The sequence below is a fragment of the Anas acuta genome, unplaced genomic scaffold, assembly GCF_963932015.1.
Source record: "Anas acuta unplaced genomic scaffold, bAnaAcu1.1 SCAFFOLD_123, whole genome shotgun sequence".
Lineage (NCBI taxonomy): Eukaryota > Metazoa > Chordata > Aves > Anseriformes > Anatidae > Anas > Anas acuta.
Window position 1 is genome coordinate 1 of NW_027076297.1, and position 16,376 is coordinate 16,376.

The window sequence follows — 16,376 nt, forward strand, 5'->3', positions numbered from 1 at the left end:
CATCCGACAGTTAAACAACACAGAGCTGTTCGCCCACCCTCCCCCCTCCCTTGTGCTTTCCAACAAAAGCTTTTCTATTATTGTATGAAATCATCTGCAATAGATTAACCCTTGTCATTATTCCTATCTCAGGAATTATCTGTGACACCTGGGTAACACGTGAGCTTACTGTGACCCCAGGGAGAGCCTTCCTGTAATTAAAGGCAACCTATAGGAAAGCTGGGGAGGGGGTCTTTATCAGGGCCTGGAGTGACAGGACATGGAGTAATAGCTTTCAACTGAAAAGTTAGATTTCTAATATATGTTAGGAAGAAGTTCTTTACTTAATAGTACTTCACATCCTGTGCATCTGCCAACTTCTGCATCTTATGGTTGCCTCCCCTACTTAAGAGAGGATGCTGGAGTGCTGGGTGAAACACTCAGATCTTACATAAACAAAGCAATAGCTTACCTTTTGCACTCAAATATGCGCCCAGTATGTTCAGCTAAAACAACTTCTACCCTACAGCGTTTTGTTGGAAGTTCCAATTTCCGTCTCAGTTTCAGGTACACCAAATTTTCCAGCAGGATTTCCGGGCCAGTGTTGTCTGTCTGCGATAGACTGCTTTGCTAGATCATCGTTCAGTGCTCCCTCTGCCAGGCACAGGCCTTTTTGTCTTAATCCCTTGTAAGAAAACTTGCAGAGGTATATTTGCCCATTTGCAGGTAGCTTGTGCTCCTCTTGCAGTGACGGTGTACTTAACCCAGTATTTGTCCACGAATGACAACCCCTGTGGTTAGGCAAGGAGTTAAAAGTTTAAACAGCAAAAATCCCATGGCTTGCTGTAGCTGAGCAAACCTCCTCCTTGGCCTCCTCCTCAACCGCCTCCTCCTCCGCCACCTTCTCCTCCTCCTCTTTTTTTGTTTTTATTCCTTTTTATTTTGGCTTCCACCACCACCACGTCCTCCTCCTCCTCCTCCTCCTCTTCCTCCTCCTCCTCCTCCTCCTCCTCCTCCTCCTCCTCCTCCTCCTCCTCCTCCTCCTCCTCCTCTCTCCCCTGTCCAACACTCTGGCTCCCACTGCCCCCCTTTGGCCCATTTATAGGGAGGAGCAGCCACATCCCCGATTGATGACAAGCCTTTTGCATAATAGCTAACAATCGCTACCCAGGCAACCAGGCCACAAGCAACGCATCACAGAGCATCATCAAGTTGCTAGGAGCAGCCAGCTGCTACCTTACAGGGCTACTGTGCCATGGTCCTGTGGGATGACAAATGGAACTAGAATTAGGAGCAGCGGTCAACGCTCACCACCAGAGAGGGTCTTTTGTTTTGGAGTCCTCCGCCTCCTCCTCCTCCACCTCCTTCTCCTCCTCCACTTTTTTTTTTCTTTTTTGCCACCACCTCCTCCTCTAGTATTCTACTATTTCTCCACCACCTTCTTCTCCTCTTCCACCTCCATCGTGTCCCTCTGCCTATCCCTTGCTCGCCTCCTCTTTTGTCACCACTCCTACTCATGCCGCCACCTCCTCAATCTTCTCCGCCACCTCCTCAATCTTCTCCGCCACCTCCTCCTCCGCCACCTCCTCCTCTGCCACCTCCTCCACTGCCCCCTTCCTCTCTTACTCCCCCTTTTCCACCTATGCCTCTTCCTCATCCTCCTCCTTTTCTGTTTCCACCTTCTCCCATCTCCCCTCTCCAACACTCTGGCTCCCACTGCCCCCCTTGGCCCATTTATAGGGAGGAGCAGCCACATCCCCGATTGATGACAAGCCATTTGCATAATAGCTAACAATCGCTACCCAGGCAACAAGCAACGCATCACAGAGCGTCATCAAGATGATAGGAGCCGCCAGCTGCTACCTTACAGGGTCACAGTGCCATGGTCCTGTGGGGTGACAAATGGAACGAGAATTAGGAGCGGTGGGCAGCGCTCACAGCCATAGCCTCCCAGAGAAGCCGCCTTGGCACACCTGGTTCCTGGCAACTCCTCCTGCCATTTCTGGGCTCACGATCATTGCTACCAGCATGCCTTAGCAAGGAGCATGCAGAGGAAGTTGGCCAGGAAGCTTCTGCCGTGGTGGAGGAGGCTGTGGAGGAGGAATAGTCAGTGGGGCTGGAGAAGGAGAAGGAGGAAGAGGCAGTGGAGGTGGAGGAGGTGTTGGAGGTGCAAGAGGCAGGGAAGGAGGAGAAGGAGGAGGAAAATGAGAAATAGGATTAGCAGGCGGGGGGCGAGGAGGACGCGGTAGACAAGGAGGAGGCAGTGGACAAGAAAAAGGCCGTGGACGATGAGGAGGAAGTGGAGGAGGAGGACGTGGTGGAGGTATCATAGAATCATTATTGTTGGAGGAGACCTTCACATTTGTCCGGTCTAGTCATCACTGTACTACCAATGTCACCCAATAAACCATGTTCCTAAGCACCAGCTCCAACCTTTCCTTGAACACCCTGCTCCTCTGGGGCCTCCTCCACAGGTCGCAGCCTCCTCTAGGGCAGATCCACCTGTTCCAACGTGGGCTCCTCCACGGGGGGGCTGCACCGTGGGGATCTGCTCCACGGGGGACCCATGGGCTGCAGGGGGACAGCCTGCTCCACCAGGGGCCTCTCCCTGCACAGGCCGCAGGGGAACTGCTGCTGTGAGCCTGGAGCACCTCCTGCCTCCTGCTGCACGGCCCTTGGGGGCTGCACAGAGCTTTCTCACTCCTCCCTGACCCAGACGCTGCTGGGCAGCAGCTTTTGTTCCCTTTCTTAGATGGGCTCTCCCCCAGGCGCAAACATCATCCTTTTGCTCTGCGTTCTGGGCAGCAGCGGGTGGGTCCCTCCTGGAAGGAGCCTCCTGGAAGCGGCCCTGAGCTCCCATGGGGCAGCTGCTGCATTCTTCTCACAGAGGACACCCCTGCAGCCCCCCGCTCCCACAGCCTGGCCACGCAAACCCAAGCCAAGACACTGAGCGAGCCTCCCTGATTGCCAGCCAGCAGCTGGCTCAGCCTGGGACCCCAGGCCAGTGCCCACAAGACTCTCCTGGGCCTTCCAAAGCAAGCCTTGTGGGGACGGAGCACCCACAAAGAACGGACTCACACAACAGGACTCCTTGCCAACACCGCCTCACAGACACCTGGGCCTTGAGCGGGTAGCTCCCCTTGAGCGAGCTCATTTCCTTCCCAGGAGCTGAAATGTGCCGTTTCGGGGGCATTTGGGGGCTACAGCGTGCTGCTAAGAGGGATGTTGGAGCTTCTGCAGGGCAGTGCTTCCACTAAGGCAAGGCCTTTTCTGCATCTTCTACTGCCCTGCAAGCGAGGATGCTTGGGGCACACAAGAAGCTGGCAGGGGACACAGCTGCAGGGATTGCAGGGATTCCTAAAGTCATAGCCAAATCCAAGAAAGAGAGGAGGACGTGATGCTTTTGATAGAAAGGAGCTGGGTTTTGGGCAAAATCCGTCCCTTTTTCTATCCCAGAGACACCCAAGGGCGTAGGACAGCAGCACTGCAGGGCAGCAAGAGATGCTGTGCATTTCTCTCGTCGCCCTGAGACAGCCACTGGGTGACGATGGTGCCAAGCATCTTGAAAGAGACCTTGCTTTCTCAGGCCCAGGTGTCCAGCTGCACACCAAGGCCGTCCCTGGCTTCCAGGCGCAGTTGCCAGGCCCAAGGCCGAGCTCCTCTGCGAACCCCCAGCCCAGCAGACCTTGCTCCTGGCGTTGTGGAGCAGCCATTTCACGGGAGCCTTTTCTCCTGGCAGTCAGCTTAGTGCCATAAGCTCTGCCAGCGGGACGCCTGAGAGCCGTGGGAGCTCAGCAGAGAGTCACTGTCAGCCTTGGAGCTCACAAAGGTGGGTGGCCACAAGTGCCCTGAGCGTCCAGCTCGCACTGAGGACTGCTGCTGGCACTCGAGGCGTGGAGGTCGGCATGGTGCAATGGGAGACGCCACTGTCCTGCTGGTGGGACAAGAGACACTGATGTGCTGCTGCTGCAGGAGGAGACTTGAAGGTGCTGCTGCTTCGAGGTGCTGAGGAGCGGGCAGCCTCCATGCCGGTGGCTGAGCTGAGCATGCTCCTGTTCATTAGCGCTCTCCCCTTCCTCTCTTTTTCCGGAGGTGGAGAGAGAGAAACGCACAGATCTCTTTCTTTCCCGGTAGGAAATGGAAGAGCCTCGTATCTACATATTGGCCAGATTCTGCCTGGCGCCCTTGGGACTGGGGATCTGTGTTGATCTGTAAGAACGAGCAATCGTCAGCACAGCAAATCCCCGTGACCTTGTGTCTATCAGCATCGTCCAAATCCCTCTCTAGAGCTGTGGGCTGGCTAAGCTGTGTGTTGGATGGTGAAAGTGGGAAATGGGAATGGGTTGGGAAAGGATGTGTGAGCCGAGAAATCCTTGCTGGGATGGGAAGACTTCCTTGGGGTGGAAAGGCATTGGGCTCGGAAATGAAAGAGATGGGAAATGTTCTCTGGGTTTGAAAGCATTGGGAAGCAAAAGCATTGGGATGGGCAGTCACTCCTGGGATGGGAAAGTACTGGGATGGGAAATCTTTAATGGGGTGGGTAACATTTATTGAAGTAGGAAAACCATGGGAAAGTCCTCCAAGAGAGGGGAATTCTTTGGGAAGAGATCTCTTTGGATGAAGGGAAAAATCTGTTTGTGTTGATGGGAAATCTTTTGTATGGGAATCTGTTCTCATGTGAACTTGTCAGGATGGGAAATGACCATGAGGATGAAAGCTGGTCCTGGGCTGGGAAATGCTCAGGACGGGCAAGAGGCGGTGTGGAAGCGTCGTGGGCATGGCAAGTGCTGCGTGGGAGGGCAAGCCTGCTGGGGATGGCCAAGTCTTGCGCTGGGCAGCCTGCTTGGCTCCAAAGCCTGCAGTCCTCCCCAAGATGTCGGCGAGGGGCTGGTCAGCCGTTGGGACGGAACCCCCGTTGCCCGCGTTCCCCAAGCAACCGCCCCACTCTCCAGCCACCATGGCAGGTCCAGCAGCCGGCTCCCGCTCCTCCCGGGGCTGCGGCCCTGCTGGCGAGCCCAGCGCCCCAGAGCTCAGCCCAGCGCCCTTTTTCCCACAGAGGGTTTCCCCAGACGGCTTCCGCGGCTTCCGCAGACGCAAAACTCCCCCTTCGTCGTCCCAGCCGTGCCGCCAACGGTGGCTGCCTGGCTGCTTCCCTCCCTCCCCGGAGTGATGGCGCTGCCCTTGCAGCCCCCGCAGGTACCCACCCTCCCCTCCGCACTGCCCCAGGCCACCGTCTGGCACGTGGTGCCGGGGGTCCAGGGGCAGGTGCTGCAGCTCCCCGCCAGGGTGCAGCTGCCACCTGGGGGGCACCTCCCAGCCCAGGGGCACCACCTGCAGCTTGGGCAGCTCCCCGCCGCCGCCGTGGGGCAGCTCCCTGCTGTGGGGCAGCTCCCCCACAGCGCTCCTGTGGGTGCCCCCAGTGTCTCCCAGCCCCTGCTGATGTGGACGGGGACGCTGGTGCCCCAGGATGGTGCTCCCCTCTGCTTGGGGCCCAGGGCCGTGCTCCATGGGGAGCTCCTGCACCCCGCAGGCACCTGCCTGCTGCAGGCCCCTGCCTACCCCGGCCCCCCACCACTCCTCGTGCCGGGGCCTCCGCTGCGGGGGCAGGCACTCCCCGCGCCCCGCACCCTCAGCAGCAGCCGGGGGCAGCTGCCGGAGCCCTGCTTGCATGCTGTGGGGCTCGGCGAGGACCAGGGGCCCCCGCTGCCCGGCCCCACTCCCCCCGAGCCTGCCCAGGCTCCAGCGACCGCCAGCACCCAGACGGCGACGCCCGACGGTGAGTTTGGGGCTGGCCCAGCCGGCCGCTGGGCGCCCCACACCCAGGAGCCATGGCAAAGCTGGCAGCGGGGGATGCTTGGGGGATTGCATTGGCTTGCTTTTTCCTCAGCGGCGACACTTGCAGAGGTGCCTGAGGAGCCCCTGGAGCTGCTGGAGCTGGGCCCCGATGCCTTCGCCGAGGCCTTTCCCCAGCTGGCAGGGGACAGCCAGCAGCTGCAGCACCTGCAGGACCAGCTCCCGGCCGACCTGGACAGCTCCGGCTTGGAGGAGCTGCTCAGCTGCCTCGATGCCGTGGAGCCCCAGGACGCCTTCGCCGCTGTCCCCAGCAGTCCTGTCCTCAAGCGCTTCCTCTCGCAGCTGCCCGACCTCTGCGAGGACATCGAGGAGCCCAGCACACAGGGACTGGCAGCCACCAGAGCGCTGGGTGAGGTCCCCACAAGCCCTGGGCTGCACCCCGACAAGGTGCAGGCTGGGCGGGCGCTGCAGCCCCCTGCAGCTGCTGTGCCGCCACTCAGCTCCCCCCTCAAGCCTGCAGCCCGGCCCCAGCTCAGGAGAGCCCTGCCCAAAAGGCCCCCCCTGCAGGAATTCATCCCTGCCCGCAGGAGAACCCTGCCCCAGCCTCCCTTGGCTTCCCTCAAGAGGCGCCCCGACCCTGACTGCCTCCCTGCCCGCAAGAGACCCCTGCCCCAGCCTCTCCCCAAAAGGCCCCCCCAGCAGGAATTCATCCCTGCCCACAAGAGAACCCTGCCCCAGCCTCCCTTGGCTCCCCTCAAGAGGCCTCAACTTCTCCCAGCCCTCAGGAGAGCCCTGCCCAGTCCCCCTCGCAGTCCCCTCCAGAGCCCCCCGCTCTGGAGGGGACTGCCCACGGCTCTGCCCACGCAGCCGCGCACGCTGCAGCGTCCGGCGCAGCCCCGCGGGGACTACGTGCCCTGCGTGGGGCCCTGGGCGGGCGGCGACGCAGCGCCCACACCGCTGGAGGAGCAGGAGTCGTCGGTGCCCATCACGCCGCAGCAGCGTCCCGAGCGGGAGCGCCTCAAGAAGCTGGCCCAAGAGGAGCGGCAGCGGGCGGCCCACCACATGAAGATCGGCCCCGGGCAATTCTTCGAGCAGCGGCAGAAGGACCACGCCAGAGCCTACTCTTACGGCTACCCGTGACCGACCTCGGGCTTCTCCTCGACGGCCCCCGCAGCACCCAGGCCCGCTCAGCATGCAGGCAGGCACAGAGACCTCTGCAGGCACCTGCTCCAGCTTCAGCCACGCTCCTCAGCCCTTGCCCCTCTCGCTTGCCCTCTCCCCTCTCTCGTGCTGGACCTACGCACTGCTTGCCACTCTCAGGGATGGGCAACGGCAAATGCCAATGGCAAATGCACGCGCGCCTCACGCAGGAAGGTGGCAATAGCAAGCTGGGGGGATGCTGGCAGCAGCTGGGCTGGGAAAGCTTGCCCATGGCAACTGCTGCTTGGGACACCAAAGGGCTGAGAGACAAGACTTAGCTCTTCTTTCGGGGCATTGCTCTTCATTGCTGCCTTCTGGATTACATTCCTCTCCTTAGGTGCTCACTCAGCAAGGCCTCTGCCTGCAGCTCTTCTTGCACTGGGACACCGAGGGGATCAGAACTGGGACGTTGTTGGGATAGGAAATGATCAGTGGGATGGGAAGTGATGATGGGGATAGGAACTCATTGGCACGGGAAAAATGGGTTTTATTTGTATTAAATTTACATTTTTAAATTTTATTTAATGTACTGGTTGTATTATTTATTTCATTAAATCCACTTTATTGACTGTGTTGTACAGTATGGCATTGTTTCATTATTAGAAAATGATAAGTATTTACTATTATTAATTAAACAATATTTACATATTTTATACATTATAAATTATCAATATTCTCATTTCTAATTTTGTTTGTTTTTATTCCTTTTCTACCCTATTAAACTCTCTTTATCCCAGTGCACTGCTTTGGACTTTAGTTTTCCTTCCGAGTCGTTGTGGATTCACTCTGGATGGGGGGACATTAGCGAACGCCTGTGTGCTTCAGATCCAAGGTCACCTTTGCCCTCAACTCAAGATCCATGTTTGCATCTGTTGTCATGAAGCAATGTTAACAACAGCAACAATTAAGTTACCTTATTTATTATTTCATGTTATTTCATAATTTCATGTTCAGTTATTTCATGCAGCCCGCTCCCGCTGCCCATGCTCAGGCCGGGCATGGATGTGGGCATGGCCAGCACGGACGGCAGAAAATGGGTGCATGGCTGGGTGGGAGTTGGGAATTCAGCCTTGGGATCAGAACTGGGAGGTTATTGGGATAGGAAATGATCAGTGGGATGGGAAGTGATGATGGGGATAGGAACTCATTGGGATGGGAAAAATGGGTTTTATTTGTATTAAATTTACATTTTAAAATTTTATTTAATTTCCTGGGATTTATTATTTATTTAATTAAATCCACTTGATTGACTGTGTTGTACGGTATGGCATTGTTTCATTATTATAAAATGATAAGTATTTAATATTATTAATTAAACAATATTTCTATATTTTATACTCGTAAGGGGGTGTCGAGAGGCAGGAGACCTTTTCTCCATGAACACCAGCGACAGGACCCACGGCAACGGGGTTAAGCTGAGGCAGGGGAAATTTAGGCTTGACATAAGGAGGGGGTTCTTCACAGAGAGGGTGGTTGCACACTGGAACGGGCTCCCCAGGGAAGTGGTCACTGCACCGAGCCTGTCTGAATTTAAGAAGAGATTGGACTGTGCACTTAGTCACATGCTCTGAACTTTTGGGTAGACCTGTGCGGTGTCAAGAGTTGGACTTGATGATCCTTAAGGGTCCCTTCCAACTCAGGATATTCTATGCTTCTATGATTCTATGATACATTATAAATTATCAATATTCTCATTTCTTATTTTGTTTGTTTTTATTCCTTTTGTACCCTATTAAACTCTCTTTATCACAGTGCACTGGTTTGTTCTTATACTTTTTCTTATACTGTGGAGCCCAAAACTGCACTCAGTACTCAGTACATGGAATACCAAGAGAGACTGCCTGGCATTTTCTCTTCTCTGCAGAAGCTCTGTTGCTAACACTGTCCAGAAATCACCACTGTCACAGACGGTAGTAGCATTCCCTCCTCCCACAGTTGGTTCTTCCCCCCCAAGACTTAGACACCATCCAGAAAAATAAGAAGAATAATACTAATAAAGTAAATAAAATAAAAAAACATAAAATAAAATAAAATAAAATAAAATAAAATAAAATAAAATAAAATAAAATAAAATAAAATAAAATAAAATAAAATAAAATAAAATAAAATAAAATAAAATAAAATAAAATAAAATAGTCAAAAGCCGTCAGGAAGGCAGTGGTGCAGACTGTGGAGAGCCTGGGTTCAAATCCTTCTTCTGTGAGGCTCTGAACCTATATCCCATCACAATCTCTCTGCTAATGTATGGCAGGGAAAGGAGGAAGAAAGAACATATCTCCTGCACTTTCCATTTATTGTTGACTGACAATTCTGTAGAGTTATAAAGCCTCAATCAGTGAGATACAGGGTTCTTCTCACATTGTCTCACTGTGCCCTAAGCGGAACAGCTCTCATTTAATAGATGCTTCACCACAAAATCATGAGTCACCTGCAGTTTTGAACTTTTCTGGGATCAAGTCCCTTCAGATGGTTGAGGAATCTGCTCCAGCACCTATGTAAACTGGTGCTCTACTAAGCTAGTGAGTGAACAAGAGAGAAATCCTCTGCTAGATGACTTGACAAATTGGGTCTGAAAATAGTGTTGAGGCAGAATAGTCCACGATTTTTGCCTTGGGTGCACAGAGGGATTGGGTGTTGTAGACTTCTTTTATTCTTCATTAAGATAAACATTTTCAAAAATGTGCTTGTTCAAGCTTGCTCCCACTGTGTGCATGGGAGGGAGATAACTGAAAGTGGGGAGCGTTGCTTGGATCCTGCAAGTGGCTGAGGTCCAGTGGGGTTGGAGGCTTTCTTCCTCCTTTTGGAAATGCAAAGCAACCCTGCACCTCCCCTGCACTTGCAGGAGGATCATGACAGCCCAAAGCACAGCGGCTTTGTAATTGCTGCATACACTTTGATCGGATTTACGTGGCAAGGGTTTGGTAGCAGGGGCCTGCAGGGATGGCGTCTGTGAGAACAGTCCAGACAACAGCCAGCTCCAGATAGCTCCAAAAGGGCCCCGGCGCTTGCCAGAACTGAGCCAATAAGCGATGTTGTTTGCACCTCTGGGAGAGCAGATGGAAGAAGGGGGAAATACTGCTGCACAACAGAAGCTGGAAGAGCAAGGAGTGAGAAGCAGCCCTGCAGCCCCCAAGGTGAGTGCAGCAGGAGGCAGGAGGTGCTCCAGGCTCACAGCAGCAGTTCCCCTGCGGGCTGTGCAGGGAGAGGCCCCTGGTGGGACAGGCTGTCCCCCTGCACCCATGGGTCCCCCATGGAGCAGATCTCCACGCTGCTGCCCCCCTGTGGGTGGAGGAGCCCCCGGTGGAGCAGGTGGCTGTGGCCTGGAGGAGTCTGCGGCCTGTGGAGAGCCCCTGCAGGAGCAGGCCCCGGGCCGCAGCTGCAGCCCCCCCGTGGAGAGGAGCCCCCGCAGGAGCAGGGGGGCTGGGGGGAGCTGCCGCCCAGCCGTGGGGGACCCGTGCTGGAGCAGTTTGCTCCTGGGGGATGGATGGATGGAGCCCGTGGGACGGAGCCGTGTGGGAGCAGTGCTTGAGGAGCTGCTGCCTGTGGGCAGCCCGTGTGGGATCAGCTGGGGAAGGACGGCATCCCGTGGGAGGGACCCCACGGGGAGCAGGGGCAGGGAGGGACCCTGAGGGTCACTCTGCTGAGTCTGCTTTGCCCGTCATGATACTTGTTGAGCCATCACCCTGTCCTTATCTCAGCCCTGGAGCCCTTTGCATCATATTTTCTCCCCCTTTCCCTTTGAGGAGGGGGAGTGAGAGAGCGGCCGTGGTGGAACTCGGCTGCCCACCCGCTTTGAACCACCGCAGTTGCAAAGTCCTGGGAAAGATTTCTTTCAAGAAATTAAACAAGGTGTTTAACAAAGAAATGCAGAGTTTCCTTTTGAAGGCTTCCTGGAGAATTGGGCTTCTTTCCTATTCCCAGCTCAGAGGAAGGGAATTGTTGATTTCACCTTCTTTTTTCTTACATGGAAATCAAAGGTGAACTGTTCTACAAGGACGGGCAACGTCTCAGAATCAAGCTCTTTTGCTCTGTAGTCCTTTCTCAAGGAAAAGATTGATCACCCACCTTCCACAGATGTAGGGGAGCAGAGAATAATTTGGAAACTACTCTAATTCAAGTCAGTTTGGGCATAGTGGTACTTCCCTAGCTGTTTCTGAGACAGACGCATTAGCAACAGAGAGTGTTGTGCCGTCGCTGGGAGGCGCCTGCGGTGATGACTTCAGAAACAGAACTGAATTGTGTCACCACAGCACTTTGGCAACAGCTGCCTCTGTGCACGTTTAGCTGGGAGGCACAGAGAAGGGTGCTGCATGCGATGAAACCACGTGAGGATTTGTGGATCTCCCCTTGAGGTGCACAGAGAGGGACCATGCCCTTCTGTAAGTGTTTTGATGCTTGGCTGAGGAAAAAAATGTGGTTTTGTTGTGAATGCTTCATTGTAGTATTCTGTAGTTTGTGTCAAGTCCTTACAGAAGCCTCAAGGTTGGTACTTTGCTCAATGATGGAGCTGCACAGAGTGAGAACAGACCCAATGTACGGGTGAGGGCCTCTGCACGTTCTCTTCTTCCTACAGACGATCAACAAATAAGGGGAGACAGAGAAGAGTGTGCTGTGGTCCTCCCATAGACCGCAAGTACTAAAGCATAAACAAGAGGCTTAAGAGTCCCCCTGTCATGTTAAAATTCAGGACAGCAATGGACTTCCTCACACGGGCTGGCCTGTCGACTAGTGTCTCAGGCTGTGGCGTATGAAGATGCACTCCATCTGCTTTCAGGGTAGCAATGGCAGTGGGCAAGCTGCCTGACCTTAACATTTGTCATTTCATTTCTCACCTGAGTTTTGGTGGTTCTCCACGATTCATTCTTGGTCTAGAAAAAAAAAAAGAAAAAAAAAAAAAGTGAATTTGGATCAAAATAAAAGGATAAAAGGATTTCCTTTCCATTAATTACATGTTCTTAACTTAACTAAAAAAAGTGAACTGCGATGAAAATAAAAGGATTTCCTTTCCATTCATTACATGTTCTTACCTTTGTAACAGATTTGGTTATTGACTTAGAAGGCAAATATCTGGCCAGACTGCAAGACTTGTGCTCGCAGCGTGGGACAGCTCTCGTAAAGGTGATTCAGGGCAGTTTCTGGAAAACAAGACATCAGATCTCCAAAACACTTTCTTTGTGCTAATGTAGGAAGGGTGAGTAAGTGTAAAGGTAAGAGCCCAGATACCGTAAGAAGCAGAAAGTGTGAAGGAAACTTCCTTCTGGCTGATACAGCTCCATATCTAGTTGTCAAGTATGAAGAGAGCAGTGCTAAGTTTCTTGGGGAGAGGAAAACAAAGAGGCTGGGAGAGTGTTCAAAGAAAAAAATGGGATGAGCTATTTCAGGAAATCCTAGTAACTGGAAATAGAGATTGGAAGAGTGCTTTAAGCCAAGACAGACATGTTTTAAAACTAAAACCTAGGAGTTGAATGAACCAGGAAATGAATCCCTTTTGATTATGCAGTTGTGTCCAGCGTTATCTTGGGAAATCTGGTTTCCACATAAAACGTATCTGGGGTTTGAAGTTCTCCTACGGCCCTTCTCTGTGTATTCCCTACTGTTTGGTAAGCGCTGAGGTCACACTGCAGACAGCAGCACGTCCTCTCCCCACTACTTAGCTGTCTGTTCTCACAACACGTCTAGGAACAGAATGGCTTGGACACAACTGCGCCTAGGACCGAGTTCATTCAAGCTGCTGGACGAGGTAAAAGCTCTGGACAAGCGAAGGGGAGGGAGGGATGGGTGGACATACAATATGATCACTTTAATCTCATTTCTCTAAGAATCCTGGCTGAGAAAACAAAACAAAACAGAATCAAAAAGAACAGAACAGAACAGAACAAATGAAGCAAGCAGCTAGCTTGCTGGAGACATTGTCTGGGAAGCAGTGAAAACACTTGCAAACAAAAACACGTCAAAGGACTAACTCTTTGAGCTTAATTCTAATCCAACAGCATAACCTCAAAGTCCTGTTTCTGTTCGTAACAGGCTGCTACAGTAACATGTCCCATTGGATGACTTTGCAGCATAGATGTCAGGAATGCAGCTTGGGATCCCCTCCTTCTACTCAGAGTTCACTTTGAAGGGATGAGCAAGTAATTCTTCCTGGGTTGACGGAAATCTAAAGTCTGTTTTCTGACACTCTTCCAGACGCTTCTCTGTCCATCGGCCTGTCCTGCCAACTCTGGTGTGAGTGTGAAGTTGTGGCAAGAGGGATTTCCCATTCCTATTTGACCTGATGGACACCAGCTTTCCTCGGAAATGGCTGATGTTGCTGAGGAGGCAGCAGTATCAAAGCCCTTGCTGATGAAGGTACAACAAGCTGGGGAGGCTTTGGCATTTCTGCACAACGCTGCTCCCTGACTGTCACTCCAGACTCAGATTCGGAAAGAAGCAAAGCAAGCTAGAGGAAAACTGGATGTCCTGGTAATTTTCTTTTCCTTTTATTTCTTCATTCTTCACTTGTAAGAAAATCTAAATCTTAACCCTTTGTTTGAAAACACGGCTTTACGGAAATGCTTATGGGTGTGCTCCTTCACCTTGTGTGGAACCTGCTTCACCTCGCTTCAGCTATAGGACACCTATGCTCCAATTTATGCTTCCCATGATAAAGCGGTGTTCTTTCGGTATTCTTTTCTGTGATGCTTGCAGGCGAGGTTGAAAAGAGTTGTCAGTAGGATTCTTCGTTTCCTTTGCAGTATCCAAAGCTCCGTATTACCGTGGATCTTCTCCTCTGATCTGGAAAGCTTCACAGGCCAAAAGAGAATTGAGATGAAGAAGGAAATAGAGAATGCTGACCAATATTGCCAAGTACCACCCGTAAGTTTTGTGAAAGAATCCGGTGCATTTCTGTAGTGGTAGAAAGTTCATAAAATCATCGTCGTGCACTTGAAGGCAAGCAATGCTGTAAAAATGAAGAATGCAAGGCCCTGCTTAAGGACAATCTTCAGGCTGCTTCTAGATCAACAGCTTATTTGCTTCTTCCACAACCTCATCTCCGCTTGCTTAGAAGTTGTGAAGGTCGGAAGCACACTCCGTCTTTTTCATCCCCTCTGTGTATCTTTTCCCTGACAGCAACTTCTGTCTTGGCTCTTCACATCCAGCCAGAGCAGTTGCTTTGCCTCCGCAACCTGCAGGCTGACCTCTCTTGTGTACCTGTGCTGGACTGAGGGTAATGCTTGTAACGCACACAGATGCTGCATTCACTGTGACTTTTAGAAAAGAGAGCAAGAAGCTAACCTGCACAGCAGACTCTTAGGTTTCTGTCTCTCTCTCTCTCTCTCTCTCTCTCTCTCTCTCTCTCTCTCTATCTGCATATATATTTCAGTACTTATTTACTTCTTTAAAGATACCTTAAATAGAATAGATACTTTAAGAAAGCTTACTTGTTCTTCCCCTTTCCTTGTTTTTAACGTTTGCTTTTCTAACCAATCCTTAATGTTACAACATTGGATTGATGCAGTACTCAGTCCTTAGAAGTTCTCAAAGCACATCAGTGATTTCTCTATTTCTCAACCTTTCCATCTTCATTGAGATCTCTCATCTGAATTTAGGTATGAGGTGAAGAAGAACACTGCAACCAGCTGAAGCCGTATCAGACACATGCTTCTGCTAGGAAGTCATTCCGAGTGATTCCACGGTGTACTTTAGACAGGTTTGCTCTGGTCCTCTGGACTCAGCATCCCCAAGGGATATTTCAAAGCTCTCGGAAGGACCCGTCATTATCTCTGACACTGCAGCCTCCAGTAGGAAGGGGTAAATATTCCTTGCCCTTGTGCAAAGGATCTACTCAGTTAGCTGTTTCTAACCCAAATCTCGGTGTTGTCTTCTATTGACAGACACCACCCGGCTAGCCAAGCTAAACCACTGAAAATGGAAGGAGTGGGACATCTTCCAAAGCCTGCTGCTGCTTCTAAGCAGAACTGCGCTGTAGGTGGGGACACAGCAAGAGGAAACGTCCAGGCCACGGTGGAACTGCAAGGCACCTGTCTGAGCCACACAACGAAGTCAGCGATTCCCAGTTGGAGACTGTTGCTCGACCAGTGACACAGCAGCTGGAGCGCTTCTGGTTGCTGCTGATGGTTTCCCGTGAATCAGCCAGGCATAGGAGCTATGAGAACGACTGAAGCGATTTGAAGTTACCCGAAAGAAAGAAGAGAGGAGAGAAGAAGACAAGAGGGGAGGGAAGGGGAGGGAATAAAAGGAAGGGAGGGGAGGGGAGGGGAGGGCAGGGGGAGGGTAGGATAGGATAGGATAGGATAGGATAGGATAGGATAGGATAGGATAGGATAGGATAGGATAGGATAGGGTAGGGTAGGGTAGGGTAGGGTAGGGTAGGGTAGGGTAGGGTAGGGTAGGGTAGGGTAGGGTAGGGTAGGGTAGGGTAGGGTAGGGTAGGGTAGGGTAGCATAGCGTAATGTAGCATAGCGTAGTGTAGCATAGCGTAGTGTAGTGTAGCGTGTTAGAGGGGAGGGGAGCATAGGAGAATATAGGGTAGTGTAGGGGATCGGAGTTTAGGGGAGTGTAGGGTAGGATACGGGAGGGGAGTGTAGGAGAGTGTAGGGGAGGGGGGCATAGGGTAATGTAGGGTAGTGTAGCGAAGGGGAGTTTAGGGTAGGATAGGGGAGGGGAGTGTAGGAGTGTGTAGGGTAGTATAGGGGAGGGGAGTGTAGCAGAGTATAGGGACAGGGAGCATAGGGGAGCTGATGGTAGGGGAGGGGAGGAGACGGGAGGGGAAGGGAGGGGAGGGGAGGGGATGGGGGGGAGTGGAGGGGAGGCAAAAGTGGGGAGAGGAGGCAAAAGAGAGGAGGGGAGGGGAGGGGAGGGGAGGGGAGGGGAGGGGAGGGGAGGGGAGGGGAGGGGAGGGGAGGGGAGGGGAGTGCTACCATAAATAAATTTGCCAAATACATGACATTTTGGATCTGGAGCCAAATCTTTGTGTACATGTCCTCTCCCCGTAGCCCCACGTGCTGACCACCCACCCGAATCTATCATACTGTTGGTCAGAAAGAACAGGGAGCATAGGGGAGGGCAGGGGAGTGGAGGGAAGGGAAAAGAGGGGATGGGAGGGGTGGGGAGCGCTACCATCAATAAAATTGCCAAATACAATGAAGGAGCAGCAGAGCCTGCAACCTCCATTCCCCAACATCCTCCAACCACCCCCCCACTGCTCCGTGGGAAATAGGTAGAAGAATCAAGACTGAGGTTTAGCCTGGGATGGAGGTAGTGTGGCGAGGTGGTTTTCTGTTTGGTTGGTTGGTTGGTTGGTTGGTTGGTTGGTTTTAAAGTTTTTAAATTCTCACTGTCTAATTTAGGATAAGAGAGAGAAAGTTGTGTTTACTATTGCCCTGGAGTTTCTGTTGGTCTGG

At 52.4% G+C, this 16,376-nt stretch overlaps 1 long non-coding RNA gene across 2 annotated transcripts; it reads left to right on the top strand.

Moving 5' to 3' along the window:
- Window positions 1-11,996: 11,996 nt before the first annotated feature.
- On the top strand, window positions 11,997-14,697 carry LOC137849263 (uncharacterized). Of its 2 annotated transcripts, XR_011091836.1 has the most exons (4): window positions 11,997-12,090; window positions 13,159-13,434; window positions 13,707-13,827; window positions 14,562-14,697. It is a non-coding gene; the product is annotated as an uncharacterized lncRNA (long non-coding RNA). The 2 variants fall into 2 exon arrangements; XR_011091835.1 differs by lacking the exon at window positions 14,562-14,697 and having other exon boundaries at window positions 13,707-13,879.
- Window positions 14,698-16,376: the final 1,679 nt, after the last annotated feature.